The sequence below is a fragment of the Saccopteryx bilineata genome, chromosome 1, assembly GCF_036850765.1.
Source record: "Saccopteryx bilineata isolate mSacBil1 chromosome 1, mSacBil1_pri_phased_curated, whole genome shotgun sequence".
NCBI classification, from domain to species: Eukaryota; Metazoa; Chordata; class Mammalia; order Chiroptera; family Emballonuridae; genus Saccopteryx; species Saccopteryx bilineata.
In genome coordinates, this window is record NC_089490.1 from 360,241,470 (window position 1) to 360,253,877 (window position 12,408).

At 42.1% G+C, this 12,408-nt stretch overlaps 1 protein-coding gene across 2 annotated transcripts in view; it reads right to left on the minus strand.

Moving 5' to 3' along the window:
• The window catches only part of BTBD10 (BTB domain containing 10), a 110,421-nt gene extending 101,256 nt beyond the window's left edge, over positions 1-9,165 (minus strand). For both annotated transcript variants that reach the window (XM_066251004.1, XM_066251005.1), the window contains exon 1: positions 9,012-9,165. The gene's annotated coding sequence lies outside the window, so the exon portion shown is untranslated. The remainder of the gene's footprint in view (positions 1-9,011) is intronic.
• Between the last annotated feature and the right edge of the window lie 3,243 nt (positions 9,166-12,408).

Here is a 12,408-nt window from a genome sequence, read left to right on the forward strand (position 1 = left end):
CAAGAAAGAAACAATAGTGCCCCACAGTTACTCATTTTATAGGAGCTTCTTTTAAGCACACTAAATTAGCAAATGAAGAACCAAAAGGATAGAGCAGACTGTATTGCTTGCTCTCCAGGTGTAAGATAAATCAAATTCAAACCTGCATTGTATAAAGCAAACTGCCCTGAATACCATTATCTCTCCATGTATAAGACACACTTTTTTCGAAAAATTAGGGGTCTAAAAACTGGGTATGTCTTATACAGTGGTTGAGGATTTTTTTACATGCATTTTCTGCTTTTTTGTGCTTGTTTTTGCACTCATTGTTGAAGACAGTGATTCGTTATCAGACACAGATGAGGACAAGCCAACGGTTGGGAGTTTTAAGAGTGATGAGGAGTTGTATGTTGTTGTTTTCTGAAGTTTGAAGCAGGGAGGCAGAGAGACAGATTCCTGCATGCGCCAGACCCACCCTGCATGTCCACTATGGGGCGATGCTCTGCCCATCTTAAGACGCTCAAAACGGAGCTATTTTTAGCACCTGAGGCAGGGGCTTCACAGAGCCATCGCCAACACCCTGGCTGATGCATTCGAATCAATCAAGCCATGGGGGGGGGGGGGGAGCAGATGGTCACCTTTCTTTCGTGCCCTGACCAGGAATCAAACCCAGGACTTTCACACACCAGGTTGAAGCTCTACTGCTGAGCCAACCAGCCAGGGGCTAAGATTTATTTTTAAGATGACATTTAATGTAGTCTACAAATAGAAAATTCAGGACAATTTTCTATTCATTTGCTGCTAGCAATGACAAAGATCTTAAAGGAAAATAATCCAAAATAAAAATAAAATGGTTTTATGCTTTAGAAGTGGATAACAATATCCCAATAGATGGTTTTTAAATGCCACCCCATTTCTCTTTTCAATCTATTCTCCCTTCCCTTTTTTCTATTCCATCTGGCATTCAATTCAACTTACATAGAATACCAGGTATCAATCAATGGATGCCAAAATGAAAAGCAAGAAAAAAAATCTAGCTATTGTTCAGAGTTAACTAGAATTTTTAAAAAAGAAAAGAAAAAGAAAAACCTTTGTAATTTACAGTGGAAGAGTCATACTGGCAAGGCTGTAAATAGTACACTTTAAATTTGTTCCCTTCAAATGAAACAGCTAAAATGTAAATGTAAATTTACCTGATAGACGTGTTTTAAGATCACTGGCCAGAATGCTATTTTCTAAGCATAAATAAGAACAAAGTGCTAACAAGCTATATTTACTTTATACTATTTACATAGCACTTTATTTTATTTCATTTTATTCTTAAACTCCTGAAAATTATGTTCTATCTCCATTGTTCATGTGAGGAAAAGGCGGTTCACAAAGGTTAAGTAGCTTTTATGCCATAAAGCTAAAAGTTGGCTTTAAACCCATATGTAATGATCCCAAATAAAGTATTCCAAATAGAAAAGTATGATTACAATTTAAAATAAACTTAGAAAAGTGTTATTCACAGTCTCTGATCAAGTAGTACATCAATCTGTGACACACTAACAGTATCTCACCCCCAAACAAATACTAAGTGTTCATTTCAGTTTGTGATAAAAAATACTAATAGATCACTCAACTAGAATGATAAAAATAAATACAATGGAATCAGATATCTTACAGTTTAAACAGGAAGGTTAAAGAAAGATGCTTTTATTAGCAAAGATACCTTTTAATATATTATAATCTTTAGAAAACTATTGTGACATAAGTCACATTTGACATAAAATCTTTCTTCTTTTCAAGTACAGTAGTCCCCCTCCCTATCTACAGTTTCACTTCCATGGTTTCAGTTACCCACAATCAATACCCAGTTTGAAATATTAAATGGAAAATTCCAGAAATTCATAAGTTATAAACTGCACTCTGTTCTGAGTAGCGTGATGAAATCCCTCACCATCCTGCTCTGTCCTATCTGGGTCATGAGTCATGCCTCTATCCAGCATAGACAGCCATATTGTACACCAGGGGTCCCCAAACTATGGCCTGCGGGCCACATGTGGCCCTCTGAGGCCATTTATCCGGCCCCCACCGCACTTCCAGAAGAGGCACCTCTTTCATTGGTGGTCAGTGAGAGGAGCATAGTTCCCATTGAAATACTGGTCAGTTTGTTGATTTTAATTTACTTGTTCTTTATTTTAAATATTGTATTTGTTCCCGTTTTGTTTTTTTACTTTAAAATAAGATATGTGCAGTGTGCATAGGGATTTGTTCATAGTTTTTTTTATAGTCCCGTCCTCCAACGGTCTGAGGGACAGTGAACTGGCCCCCTGTGTAAAAAGTTTGGGGACCCCTGCTGTACACAGTACCTGCCCATTTGTCAGTCACTAGTAGCCTTCTCAATTATCAGATCAATTGTACCTCAGTGCCTGTGCTCAAGTAACCTTTATTTTACTTAATAATGGCCCCAAAGTGCAAGAGTAATGACGCTGGCATCTTTATTATATGCGGCTTAAGTGTCTGTTTGTCGCCGATAGCTTATTGGTTGCTTGCGTAACTGTACTAGCCTATGGGGGGAAATGAACATGGCATTCAAATAGCCCCGCCTTCTGGCATGCCACCTCACAAACTGAGGTTAAAGATTGGAGCAATTATTATGCTGTTAAGAAATCTTAACACCAGAAGGGGTCTTTGCAATGGTAGAAGACTAGAGGTTCTCCAATTGAAAAATAATGTCATAATAGCTAAGTCTTTGACTGGCTCCTCTAAAGGTGAAATACACATGTCATTCCAAGAATTGATTTGGCTCCATCTCAAACAGGGTTGCCGTTTCAATTGAGACGTAGACAATTTCCTGTAAAACTTGCCTTTGCTATGACCATCAATAAGTCTCAGGGCCAAACGCTTAAGCGTGTTGGCATTTTTTTTACCTGAGCCTGCATTTGGACACGGTCAACTTTATGTTGCCTGTTCAAGAGTTCGTGAAAGAATGGACGTAAAATTAAAAATAATTGATGGTCCTCTGCAAGGCGAGCTTAAAAATGATGGAAAGATCTACACAAGAAATGTTGTGTACAAAGAGATCTTTGACATGTGAATTAACATTTTATTATTTAAATCACCTTTATTTATTGAGCTAGTGGTGGCTCTTAAGAAATGTACCGCCAGTGGTTTCCTGCATTGCACTCTACTTTAAGCAATTAAGCAAGTAGAGGGGGGAAACCCCGTGGGGCAGTAAGCAAAGGGGCGTCCTCACCGCCTGCCCTGGGTAATTCAGTTTGAATTAGCAGACACCTTTGCACAAATCATTTTAATTACAATTTATAATATCTAGAACAGCGGTCATTTCATATGACCGCCGGGCTTTCTAGTTTGAGATATAACAAGGAGAAGCCATAAAGCAGGGGTAGTCAACCTTTTTGTATCTACCGCCCACTTTTGTATCTCTGTTAGTAGTAAAATTTTCTAACCACCCACCGGTTCCACAGTAATGGTGATTTATAAAGTAGGGAAGTAACTTTACTTTATAAAATTTATAAAGCAGAGTTACAGCAAGTTAAAGCATATAAAAATAATTACTTACCAAGTACTTTATGTCGGATTTTCGCTAAGTTTGGCAGAATCTTTATAAAACAACTTACTAGAGTTAATCTACCTTTTTATTTATACTTTGGTTGCTCCACTACCACCCACCATGAAAGCTAGAACGTCCACTAGTGGGCGGTAGGGACCAGGTTGACTACCAGTGCCAGAAAGTATTTAAGTGAAAAGGTAAACATTCTCAATAAGAAAAAAATTGTATGCTGAGGTGGCTGAAATCTACAGTAAGAACGAAATCTTCTATCCATACTGTGTACAGTATGGCTGTCTATGCTGGATAGAGGCATGACTCATGACCCAGGTAGGACAGAGCAGGATGGTGAGGGATTTCATCACGCTACTCAGAACAGAGTACAGTTTATAACTTATGAATTTCTGAAATTTTCCATTTAATATTTTGAACTGGGTATTGATTGTGGGTAACTGAAACCATGGAAGTGAAATTGCAAAAAAGGAAGAAGATATTCATGCTAACACCTCACACCACAAACTACGGCCACAGTGCATGATCAGTTCACTCTGTAAAGATGGAAAAGGCATTAAATCTGTGGGTGGAAGACACGAACAGAAAATGTGTCTGTGCACATGCATGCATGTGTATAGGGTTCATTACTACCTGAGCTTTCAGGCATCAATGGGGGTCTTGGAATGTATTCCCCAGAGATAAGGGGGGGGTCTCAACTCATTGTATTCCTACCACCTGTAACTAACATTTACCAACCTCTTAATCAGAGCATTTCTTTGAATTCTGATATTCTGATTACTTACCTTCCATCTCTGAGTTCTAGATTGCTCTTTGCTTAGCAAGGTAGGTCAGAGTTTCAAGGATGCCAAATGAAACTACAGCAAGCCAGAGTAGGGGAAATGCAGCATTAGCCTGAACCCTCATAAACATAATATCCAAGAGAAAGAAAGTTTTTAGTTCTGCCTCCATTAATGAGCCTCTAAAACTACCTTCTCGTCCATTTCTGTGGGTTCATAACCAACAAAGAAACAAAATAATGAAGGAGTCAGACAGGTGAAGATATAAATATGGCAGGCCGTGGTAGGTTGGCTCAGTGGTAGAACGTCAGCCCAGCATGTGAATGTCCCACCCAGGTTTGATTCCCAATCAAGGTATACAGGAGAAGCTACCATCTGATTCTCCACCTCTTCACCCTTCCCCACACTGTCTTTTCTCTTTCTCTTTCTCTCTCTCTCTTCCACTCCTGCAGCTTGACTGGTTTGAGCACATCGCCCTGGGTCCTGAGAATGGCCCCACGCAACCTGGGCCTCAGGCACTAAAAATAGCTCAAGTTGCCAAGCAGCAGCCATAAATGGGCAGAGCATGGGCCCCAGATGGGGTTACAGGTACATCCTGGTCCAGGCACATGCAGGAGTTTCTCTGACTCTCACTTAAATAAATAAATACATACATAAACACAAATAAATAAGCAAAAATATGGCTGTAAATGAGTGACCAAAAAAACTTCCTATTTACTTCAATTGTAAATTAAACTTAGAACGTAGATGTTTCCTTTGCTTCTCCCTCATCCACCCTGCTCAGGTAAATCTACCATTGGGAGTAGAGAAACGTGTATCTTAAAAAAATAGGAGCTCCAAAAATAGAACTAGACAGCACTAAGCAAAAGCATACTCAATTCCTTCTACTAACTCCACTTAATCCTCCCTTGGAAAGGCATCTGAGGGGGATAGAAAGAAAGTAGAAAGTTACTTACTAGAAAGAACTTCCTACTTTATAAGTCATGACAGAAACATGCAGAAAGGAAAATGCTCCCCCTAAACAAACATAACCTCCACAAATATAAAACAGATTCTTCAAAATGTTTTAAAAACTCTTAAACAGGAACACCTCACAAACAATCTCCTGTTTCACTTCCTATACTAGAGTGGCAGGCATTGGATGAAGAGGTGGGTTAAAAGAAAAAAATCGAGGCTGCAAACTCCCAAAGTAATTCCTGATTAAAAACCAATGTTCTGATCATAATGGGTAGAGCTCTTTGTAAAACTGCACAGTAGACAAAAAGGTATTTAACCATTTTAACATCCTTTTCAACTCTTTCCCTCATCTTGCCTCCTCTCTCACCCTTACTGCCATGGAAGACCTTCATCTTGCCCTCTACCTTCTACAATCTACTTACTGCTTCTTTCTTAGGTCTGGCCTCTAAACTCTCATTCCCCACAGTTCAACCAAGTATGAATTAATTATGTGATTAAAGTACTTCACATCAATAGGTAAATGTGGTTTAATACACCAGGGTTCAATTTCACAAATATCATTAAGCTCTACTATAGTACATTGAAGGCACTGTGTTTAATCTACCAAAGTGCCTATTCTTCTTACAAGAAAAATTAGTTAATTCAATCTTTTAATGGACAATGTAAGAAAAAGGCACAGGAGTACCTGTTTCACATCACACTCTCCCCATCCCATTTCTTTCTATCCTGATGACCCTTTTCCCCCACCCCAAGAGCCAGAGAATAAGTACTGCTTTCAGAAAAAGCCAGTGACTAATATGGTATCACAAATATTAAACAGACAAAACCATAGCTAAACTGTAAAGGGTCTCCTGGATTTAATATTATATATTAATTGCAAGTACAATAAAGGGATTCTCAATAAATCAATTTCCTTACTAGGCAGATTAAATTACCTTTGCTCAGAACCCTGAGTTATTAAACCATAAATACTGAAAGTTTTTTCCTTCAGTTATTTCCAGTTAAAATGTTAATAAGTACCAGTTCAATTTGCCTTACTGTATTTAAAGGTTATTAAACTCAGCTATTTGACTTAACGATTGTTTTCAATTAGAGTTGACATTTTTCCCCAAGTCCTCCTAGGTATGAAATTCCAAACTAATTGGCCTACTTACTTTAAATGGTTTGGGTTTGGTTGGGCCACACGAAGCTATTTTCAGTGTTTTAATTCATATACAATTTTTTTAAAAATCAAGAGGCTATGCCCTGGCAGGTTGGATCAGCGGTAGAGCATCGGCCTGGCGTGTGGGGGACCCAGGTTCGATTCCCGGCCAGGGCACACAGGAGAAGCGCCCATTTGCTTCTCCACCCCCTCCCCTCCTTCCTCTCTGTCTCTCTCTTCCCCTCCCGCAGCTGAGGCTCCATTGGAGCAAAGATGGCCCGGGCGCTGGGGATGGCTCCTTGGCCTCTGCCCCAGGCGCTAGAGTGGCTCTGGTCGCGGCAGAGCGACGCCCCGGAGGGGCAGAGCATCGCCCCCTGGTGGGCAGAGCGTTGCCCCTGGCCCCTGGTGGGCGTGCCGGGTGGATCCCGGTCGGGCGCATGCAGGAGTCTGTCTGTCTCTCCCCGTTTCCAGCTTCAGAAAAAAAAAAAATCAAGAGGCTATAAGCAGGCCCTGGCTAGTGGCTCCGTGGACAGAGCGTCAGCCCAGCATATGGACATCCTGGGATCCTTTCCCAATCAGGACACACAGAAGTGACTACCTGCTTCTCCCCCCTCCCACTTCCCCTTCTCTCCCGGTTCTCCTCCTGCAGCCATTGGTTGAAGCATGGCCCCAGGCACTGAGGATAGCTCTGTAGGAGCGCAACAGTCTCAGCCGCTAAAAGTAGCTCTAGCTCAGTAGTGGGTACCCGAGCACCCGCCACAGATGGGGTTGCTGGGGAGCTGCCAGGTAGTTCCTGTCTGGGCACATGCAGGAGTCTGCCTATCTCCCCTCCTCTCACCTGAAAAAAAAAGGCTGCAAGCAAAAAATCTAGATTTCCTGTGTTCTTTTGAAAAAGCTGAAGACTGCACCCACATTCATGTAGGGCACTAATCAGGGGGACCTAAGAACTTCCTGTCCCTCTCAGATGAGGTATAAACTCGTGCATTTCACTCGTTATTTTCATCTCCCAGTATCCAAACGCTTGCGAGTATTCTATTCATAAACTATTTCTTTAAAAGGGTGCATATTTTCCAGATCACTTCCAAGTCACCTAAATATAAAAAGGCACAAAGCAGACCATAGCAGTTTGCAATCTCATAGTTAATAATTTAAATTTTTCACAGGCTTAGATAGGTGAGAAAGAAAAATATTCAGACAGGCAGAAGGGTGACATAAAGAAAGTAAAAAGCCTGACTGAAAGCTTTCTTGGGAGTGAAGGGAAAAGGTGAAAGAACTGGAAACATTTCTGAGACACTGAAAGCTTCCCTGATTGAACAAGACATTATTCTAGGGTTCCCTTTATTACCTCATCACGCCCCATGCTTCAGAACCTCCCTCCCCACTTTCTCTTTATGTATAACAATGGCAGTTAAACTCTGAGAAATGACAGAAACATTTATGAAACACTTTTAGACCTGCAAAAATAATTCTCCTTACACACTTCTTTAACAATCTTAATCCCTCATCAAGTATTTTATACTGCTTTCTGCTTTGTATTCAAATGACAACTGCAGTCCTCATTTTCAATTCTTGGGGATTCAGTCCTCCATGGGTTCTCCAAAACAGAAATTTATTTTCAGTCCTTATGGCTTCCTTCCTTATACGTATACCTCTCATTCAAATTTCTACAGTCTATTCCATTCAAAATGCATCCCTAACCTCCTCTCTAAAAAACGTTGATCATATTTGTGTAGTTGGGGAAGGAAGGGATGTAGTCAATTGTCCAAATAAAATCAAATATACCATATTGTTTCACTGATTGTAAATTTAAATAAAAAGCATAAAGACCCTTAAAAATACAAAATTTATATAAATTTTGTATACTAAGTGACAAACAGATGAGGCTCTGTCTCTAGCATATCGCATTAGTGTTTTCTCATCAAGGACTCAAAATAGTAAAGAGAAAGGGAAAGTAGGAAAGCTGGAGAGGACCAGGGATGGTCACGTTGCTCCCACAATAACAAAGTACTGTCACACCTCCCCGCACCCCATTCAAAAAGATAAAGGGTGCATCTCAAAAAGAAAATGAAAGTTTTTCTGTGCAAGTTTTGCCGAAACCAAGCTTTACCATACGTGATGCTATCACAGCATAAAACCACGCAGCGCATTATTAGGGTCCCACTCCTCTTCCCCCAAAGGGAGACTACTCGCCACGTTACCCCCATTGTGAGGCGCCCTCTTCAGGATGTCGCTGCGTTAGCCCAGGGACGACACAAAAGGGGCGGGGCACGCGTTACTCGGCCCCGGGAAGGAGGGACGAGGGTATCGCCTTCACCCCTGGGGAAAGGCCTCGGGGCTCCCAACCCAAAAACGGCACCGCCAAGCCCAAGCCTCATCCCTGCCTCTCCGAACTGGGTGCCGGCGACCGGAGCCCAGAACCCCACACACGGCCCCCCGGCAGGGTCCGACACGTCCAGGACACCACCACAGCAGCCCAGCTCTCAAGCCCTGATTCGCCCTCCTCCCCCTTCCTCCTTCGCCCCCGCCAAGCCCAGCCTCCGGCGCCGCCCCCACTGAGTTCCCCAGCTGTGTCCAGTCACTCACGAACCTGTAGTCCCCCTGGGTGTCCACGGAGGACCTTGGCAAAAGCCGGGGAGAGCGACACCTCTGCTTCCTCTTCAACTGGACCCTTTCGAAGGTGTCTGTGGTAACCGCCACTCAGACGGCAGCGGCTACTAGAGCCGCCCGGCAGGTTGCAGGCCGGCTCCTAATCCTCTTCTCGCGAGAGCCTGCAATCCAAAGAGGCAAGGCTAGCTGAGTTCTCGCGAGAATAGTGGCTTATCACCATGGAGTGGGCGGGGCGCGGAGAGTGAGGACAGTTATGGGAGCTGCCTCTAGGGTGGGCGTCTCGCAGGCTGGCGCTGCAAAGAGGAAAGCGTGGGTCCTCATACACGTAACCTGGCAACCGGCAGAGAGTCTCCGGTCTGAGTGCCTGAGCTCAGGGTTATACTCCCCATAACGTTTGAATCCCACGCCTTTTTCTTCGACACTTCCTATGCCTGTTAGAGAAAAGCGGACCTCCTCTCCAGCCAGAGTTAGAGAAATACCTCTGCGATCCTGAGTTTGTTCAGGGAAAGCATTTCCCTCAACCAAGCAAACTCCGAAACCGCCTTTACCAGCTCAGCTGGGAGGTATTAACCGACCGGTTCATGAAAGCGGGTCGTGGTGAGGGCCACCCTCTATTCCCTAACATCCGCAGCTGTTTGTTTTTAAAAAGCGGGTTGGCGGGAACCGGTGTGCCGGCTGAAACTCCTGCAGTGGGGCCGCCTGTCGAACGTCGAGGTATTGCTCCCAGAGGGCAGAAAGTCGCAAGTAATAATTTCAGTCGCTCAGCTTTGCTACCATGTACCAGACGCTGGACCAAAATGGTAGAAAATAAAAGACACGGTTTCTCCCTCGAAGCTCACCCCCGGGTGGTGAGACCCGCCCCAAAACATAATCCCGTATACTGAGTTGCTTCCTGTGAGCTGTGGGAACAGAGGGAGTAACAAACTCTGCCTGGCGAGTTGAGGAAGCCTCCACCAGCGAGTGACATTTGAGCTGAATCTTGAAGGATGAGGAAGAGTTCCCCAGTTTTTAGACGAGTGGGAAGGGCTTTGCAAGCAGAGGAAGCAAAAGAAGAAGACCTGCTTTGAAGAATTTGGTGTGAAAATAAATTTTGCAGAAAGAACTTTGTTTAAAAAAAAACAACACAACACTTTTAATCCTTGTTTAGTTTGAAAGAAAAAACTCACAGGCTCCCACGTGTGATAACCAAAGTGTTTTCCAAACCAGCATTTATGCTGAGCTGAATTGAACAATATAAGATCGTGAACATTCTCTTCCTCACCTAAGGACATTTAGATACCAGAGACCTAAGGGAAACAGGTTATTGTCATAGTATATAGCAAGTGTTATTATTGCCAGCATTCTGCTAAATTGGAAATTGCCAATAATCTTTGAAGATCTCTAAGTAAGAAGAGCAATCTAAACAGGAATGTTGTGATACAAGTAATCTCGTGGAGAGATTTCTAAAAAAATCCTCACAGCAAAACAACAACAACAACAAAATCTTACCAATCTTGATTTATTATCAAAATCTTCTGTAGACAAGGACAAGAGGGTGGTGGTTGGGGGGGGAAGGAGGAGGGGCACAAAGAAAACCAAATAGAAGGTGACCGAAGACAATTTGACTTTGGGTGATGGGTATGCAACATAATCAAATGTCAAAATAACCTGGAGATGTTGTCACTGAACATATGTACCCTGATTTATCAATGTCACCCCATTAAAATGAATAATAATAAAAAAAGAAAAAAATTTAAAAAAAATTTCTTCTGTAGAATAAGATTAAAGGAGATAATTCTATAATGCAAGTTAGGGTTAGTGAGGTCTGTGAAACAGGAACTATATATTTCCTTATATCAAAATAGAAGCTATCATTTCCTAAAGAAAGTCTCTGGTATTCTACTACTGTATATAGTTTCCACCAATTCCCTTTAGATACATTATTTTTATGATATTACCCAAGGTTATGTATATTACAGTTTCATTTAGCTCATCCCACTTTTCCTACAAATAAAGCCAACACTTAATAAAGAAACAAACAAGGCCCTAGCCCAGGGGTTGGGAAACTTTTTGGCTGAGAGAGCCATAAACGCCACATATTTCAAAATATAATTCCCTGAGAGCCATACAAGGACCCATGTACCTTATGCATTATCCAATAAAAATTTGGTGTTGTCCCGGAGGACAGCTGTGATTGGCTGGAGCCACCCACAACCATGAACATGAGCAATAGGAAATGAATGGATTGTAATACATGAGAATGTTTTATATAAATATTTTTAACGTTATTGGTTTTTTTAATTAAAGATTTGTCTGCGAGCCAGATGCAGCCATCAAAAGAGCCACATCTGGCTCGAGAGCCATAGGTTCCTGACCCCAGCCTAGCAGATTGGCTGAGCGGTAGAATGTCAGCAGGCTGTGAATATCCCGAGTTCCATTCTCGGTCAGGGCACACAGGAGAAGCGATCATCTGCTTCTTCACCCCTACCCCTTCTCTCTCCCTCTCTCTGTCTCTCTGTCTCTCTCTCTCTCTCTTTCTCTCTTCCTCACTTTCTCTCCCCTCCCACAGCCATAGCTCCAGTGGTTCCAGCAATTCGGCCCAGGGCACTGAGGATGGCTCTATGACCTCACCTCAGGAGTTGAAATGGCTCAGTTCTGAGCAATGGAGCAGCAGACCCAGATGGGAAGATCATCATCCCCTAGTGGGCTTGTAGGGTGGATCTGGGGTTGGGGGGCATGAGGAAGTCTGTCTCACTGCCTCCCTACCTCTCACTTAATAAATAAATTTTAAAAAAAGAAAGAAGCAAAAAAATAGTTCTAACCCTGCCATGGGTCAATCACATGCTCTGCTTAGCATAATTCACCAGTTCTAGGCCAAGTTCTAGAAAACTTCCAGAAAACATTATCTTGCTGTGAGGGACCTACAGTTCATTTCATTCTGTTATTCCTTAAGAAGGAGAGAATCTAAAAATAAAGTTACCACTGTTGTCTGCTTTAAAAATAAAATTAACCTTTCAAATATTAATTTGGGAGCATAGGTAGCAGCTATACATTAAATAGGTAATGCCACTGATTCACACCATTACAAACTGCTCTGCACACTAATTTCTAAACCCTGAATGAATGAGTTAAGGTTCAGACCCTTCCACAATATTAATGCATGCAGCAAACAGGCCAATACAGATTTCCAATTTAACAGAAATAAAGTTTCATATAGAAACAATAAACAAGTTTCTTCGGATGTCTATATTATTGTACTTCATGGCATACTAACTCAAGATTATTTCACAGCAGAGGATAAGAGAGACTCCTGATTGAACATTTGCTCAACAAAGTAATGATAAGTGACAGCCCCTCTTTACTACAGGATTGGAGCACTGTCACCAATGGCAGGAACA